Here is a 5,419-nt window from a genome sequence, read left to right as displayed (position 1 = left end):
AACTTTCTATATCCGAAATGAAGAAAACAACTCATCCCATCAAGAACACAACTTAATATGGATGCATCACAAAATGGATAGTATATAAACAACACTATCTTCTCTTCATCTTCATCACTACTAGAACGTTCATTACCATATTTTCTTTTCTGATCAAATGATTTAAACCAAATTATATGTTTAAGGATATACATGCTTTGCTCATAACACCCAATTACTAAGAACATAAAGTAGACAATGAAAATGTAAAAATATACCCTATTTCCTAGAATGATCTTTGAACATTTTTAGCAGTTGTTTTCCACTTAGAATATTTTCATCAGATTGTTCAATGTGTGCATTATAACAGGGCCGGCCTGTTAGGCTTACCAATCTAGGCACGAGCCTAGGGCCACCAAAAATCAAGAGCCTCCTATTTTTAGTAAATTTTTATATATTGTGTACGTATAAGGCTCAAATAAAAATCAAAACAAAATTATGTTTTTTAATAAAGTTATACAAATATAAAATTGTTTAGGAAAAAAAGGCCCACATTCAAGACCCAGTTTCGAAATTAAACCACGGACATAACTGCAGTCTGTAGCAAGCATCTACCACTCGACCTCATCCGGATTCCATGAATCAGCGCCAAAAATCCCTAAAATTGAGGCACAATCATCGTTTCTACCTCCTAACGCAACCTGCTCTTTCGATTTTCTAGGTTATCGGCTATCACTAACGGTAATCACTCATGGCGTCGGGTCTGTCAGGATTGGAGGAAAATTTGTGGGCAAAATTAGGACTAATTACTAAACGTAGGTTAACTTTAGCAGCTAATTTTTCTATTAATCTCTATATGTTTTGCAAAAGAGCCTCCATTTCGTAGTCCGCTTAGGGTCTACAAAAACGTTGGAACGACCCTGGTTATAAGCTTTGAGAATCCATTGATTTTTTAACCAAACCAGATAAAGTTAGATCCCTAAACATATAAACTGATAGATGTAGATGCATCACAACATGAACCTGAAAAATAACATTAGGTGTTTAATTATCGTTGAGAAAAAATTTGATAAACTAATTGTCATGTCAAGCATCGAATTTATTTTTTTTTTCCAAACCTCACGCTCATACTGACTTGTATATCATTTTTAGGCAAAGTTTTAAAAAGGCTTTCACCATATGTGAAAGACTTTAAAATTATAAACCAAAAAATGCTATACAAGTTGGTAAGAACACTAGTTTTGAAAAATAAAAAATCCACCATGAACCCATCCAAAATCTCAAAAGAATTAAATAACCTAAGTCTGAATAGCATCTTAGACAAACTGTACCTAATTAGCTGGGAGCCTGTGAAGCATTCAGAATGATCAAAACCTCAAAGTCCTTTTGTACAAATAATTAAAGACAAAAACAAAAAATACAAAACATAAATTACATATTTAACGGAGATGTGCAAGTTGTAACTAACAAAGTCCATTTTGGCTTCAAATAAATTAACAAATACTACTGGTGGTGATTATTAACCATGAACAGAGACTAAAAAAGGTTGAAACCATCACATATTCATATACCGCGGCACGCCATCCAAGTAGCGGTACAATTTTAATGTAGAATCAGTTTTGGGAATGAATTTTTGAAATGGCTGTATTTTGGAAGAAAGAAACTTGAAGGTCGGATAATCGAAACCCTTCTCTCTGATCTTTTTATCTTCTCTTCTCAGTAGCGTCTCTTGAGTGCTCCATAAACAATCAATTCCAATATACATCATGAGGCTTGTTGTATTCATGTGCAATTACTTAACATATATATAAAGAATTAGAAATACGTACATATGTAAACATAAAGATCATACCGAAGAATCCAAGCAATCATCCATCCATGGTGATGCATGGTTACTACCTGCGTTATGGAAAGCATCTTTTCACAGTGATCAAAGAATTTATTGGTAAAGTGATAGAACAACCACAATGGCGAGATATGTGCTTGGAAGTTGGAAGGACAATTGGGCGGGGAGAGGAGGGAGTGGGATTATGAGGCGGGAATTTTGATTTTTCACTTTTAATATGTAAATAAATTTTATAACAATTGATAAATAACAAGAAGAATTAGTATAGAAATTAAAAAACACATTTTTTAGTTCTTAGAATGATAATAACAAGAAGACTTAGTATAGAAATTAAAAAAAAAACAATTTTTTAGTTCCTAGAAACAATACATATTAGTTATGTATATAAATAGCTTAATAGATATACTTTATTTGTTTATAGTAAAAGAGTTATATTTTATATATAAACTAGTCATTAATAGGTTAGTTTGAGTTGTAGCGGCCATACATGTTTTAATAATCTACTAGTGGGGTTTATTCGCGTGTTATGGTGGGAATTTGATAGTTATTAGTTTGGTTTGTTATGCCAGGGAATTTGACGGCATAATTTGTTGTATCGTACCGAGCCAAAACAAACAACGTATGTACCAGTACCACATTCATTTTTATAGTCCTCCAGTTTTGATGAAATTTCATATATACAACTTCTTTTGTGACGGAAAACCGATATGGTGTCTGTTTATCGAAAGTAAAAACAATAAAAATATGTACTGGTACCGAAACTGATGTTGTTCATTTAGTTCGCTACGATAGTTTCACATTATCCGTTACCAAACACGAAACCATAAAAATGAATACCGATACTAGAACCGATTTCAGTTCGGTACGGTATGGTTTCGATATAGTGTCAGTTTATCGAAAGCAAAAACAATAAAAATCAATACCGCTACCGATACAGATGTTGTTTAGACAATTTCAGTTAGGTATAATAGCGACACAATAATTGTTTTCAAAAACATTTATATCACTATAATGAAAATAAGAAACGTGGAACACAAACGAACCAAACCCTTATCAACTGAACAACACTGATATGGTAACGATATCCGTTTTTATTGTTTTTATCGTTGTAAGGTTTTGTCTTACGATTACCAAATAAACACCAAATCTAATCCACATGGGATAGACCTGAAATGGTATCTCGACCGAAGGGGCAAATCTCTTGATTACTGTAAGCTCTTATCCTAAACTGTAATATGTAAAACTCAAATAATAGTGTTAGCTCGTCACGAGAATGAGAAGGGGGTTTTCTCGTAACCATGCTCCTGCGAAAGAATATAATGAATTTGCATGTTTGTGAGTTGTAAACTCACTTAGGATGTTGCTGAAATGAGCTCAGCTGAAAGTTCGAATTCAGGTTTCTAGAGAGAACTTCGAAGTTGTGGAAGGTGAGAAATGAAGTTGTGGGTTCGTATTTATAGGGTTAGGTGAGAGTTTGGGACGACTGAAGATCTCGAACGACAGCGCCTATCGCACGAAACCAAACGAAGTGGCCATAAGGTATAACCTCAATAGGTTATTCCATATACAACTACGGTCATAAAAATATGTTTGGTCGGATCCTAAGATCGACCAAACGGGTCGGATTCGAAAGTCAAAGCGGTGGTCAAACCGCTCGACTTACGACCCAAATAAAGCACTAAACTTGAAGTGATGAGTTAGACATGTCGAAACATGTCTAACTAAGTTATTAAACTGATTTGGTATCAAAACTTGGTGTTTTGATAACCGAAAATAGTTTTGGTCAAAGATGCACATAACTTTGACTCGTCACTTCGACTAATAAACGTGGTAATCAGAAGGTGCAAACGCAAGGGATTATAACCTTCGTGATTATGATCACGTTGCAAAGTTCAATTGAACTTTGACTTGAACAATTAAGGTCAGAACCGAAAGTCAAACAGAAAGTTAAACTGTTTGACTTTTAGCTCATAAGGCTAAGGAAAAACAGTTACTTGCGTTCAAGGAAGAATTAAAACTCAGTAGGAGGCCTCTAAAGAGAAGCAAACTCCAGATACGAGGAATAGGAGAAGAAAGATGTGAATGAGCAAGTGATTCGATGAGTTGTCTTTTTGTTTTTTCTTTTTGTTTTCTGTTTACATCTAGTACCAGACCAATGATTTGGGCAATACGCCCCAGGTTCTTTTTGTCAAGCGTGGCAAATGGCTTGCTATTTATAGAAATTTTGAACCCACAAGATCATCAGACATGTCCCATGAGGTGTCCATGATCAAAGGAGGTTCAAACACATATATATTACAAGTTACAACTTGGAGAATACGAATTCTTGGGCTCCAAGTCAGTCAAAACTGTTGGCTGCCAAGAAATCTGTTGTTGAGCACCCTCTACACACGCAAGTAATTATTCAATCAAATCAATATTACCACCATGATCTCTATCCATACCCTAGATCTAAACTAGTCAGCCAATATATGTTCAAATCTAGGTTAACAGCCTATCATCGAACACCCTTTCATCATTCTCGAAACATGTAAAAGTATATATACTTTCATTTCACTTAATCAAAAACCACAAATAAAGCAATTAATAATCGTACACTAACCAATATGTTTATGAAGCGAAAGGGGTGTGTGTTTGTGCCATCACCGTTATGGGCCTGTATTGGAGCTCCAGCGGCCGCCGCCGTCGGTCACTGTCGCCATTGCCATGGGGTTCCACCACCACCAATTACCCTTGAACCCAACCTCAACCATTAGCATTCCTAACACCATCATCATTACCTTGTCCCTGATGTCCTCCGTCGTTACACTGTAATGTCCCACCCGAACCACACAACCACCACAGCTGCTGAACTTCGGGCACCGCTGCACGCAGTTGTCGGAGTCTATACTGCCGATACCCTAACGGGAAAACCAATGCCAGAATCACATTCGTAATCGTGCCGCCGTTCTCCGCTGTAATCCCACACCAACTTCACCGACCATCATCGCCGCTGATCTCATCCCCTTTCTCTCTCTGCTTTCTCTTTATCTCATCAAACTCTCTCTCTCTCTGTCAATACAAATTTCTGGAAAGTATGTGTGTATACTAGTGTATGGGGGGCTGTGAGGTGGGTTGTGGGTATGAGTGTCGCCGGAGCATCAGCCGGAGAGGAAAACAACTCGAGTGCTCAATCAAAGGGAAAGGGTGGGGGTTCTGATGTGAGAGATGGGTAGATGTGAGCGTGTACGGAGAAAAGGGGTGTTCTAGGTGTGGTGTGCTTGCCTGAATAGTGGACGGAAGCCGGAGTACCGGCCGGAATTGTATCTCCGATGGTCAGAGTTTTTGAGAGGAGGCTAAGGATATTGTTGTGCGGCTGATGTGATTAAGTAGGGTTCTAATGTTTTAGAAAATGAGGGTGAGAGGGGATAAAATGGTATTTATAGTGTAGGTTTTCTAGGGTGTGTAGGTTGGGCTTGGCCCATGGATATGAACCCATTAGATATCGAGATTGTTTAATACGAACTCCCCGATTAAGGGTAACGACTAATTATAACAGTAAAATATATTTATATTTATATATGTTAATTTAAGTATGCTGGTCCCGGGTTATCA

At 36.9% G+C, this 5,419-nt stretch overlaps 1 long non-coding RNA gene across 1 annotated transcript; it reads right to left on the bottom strand.

Moving 5' to 3' along the window:
• Positions 1 to 1,343: 1,343 nt before the first annotated feature.
• LOC110935015 lies at positions 1,344 to 2,004 on the bottom strand. Its single transcript, XR_002588800.2, has 2 exons — positions 1,832 to 2,004; positions 1,344 to 1,715 (listed from the first exon to the last, which is right to left on the bottom strand). It is a non-coding gene; the product is annotated as an uncharacterized LOC110935015 (long non-coding RNA).
• Positions 2,005 to 5,419: the final 3,415 nt, after the last annotated feature.

The sequence above is a fragment of the Helianthus annuus genome, chromosome 4 (assembly GCF_002127325.2).
Source record: "Helianthus annuus cultivar XRQ/B chromosome 4, HanXRQr2.0-SUNRISE, whole genome shotgun sequence".
In the NCBI taxonomy this organism is placed as follows: domain Eukaryota; kingdom Viridiplantae; phylum Streptophyta; class Magnoliopsida; order Asterales; family Asteraceae; genus Helianthus; species Helianthus annuus.
The sequence above is the reverse complement of the archived record's forward strand: the minus strand, read 5'-3'. Positions and strand labels throughout refer to the sequence as shown.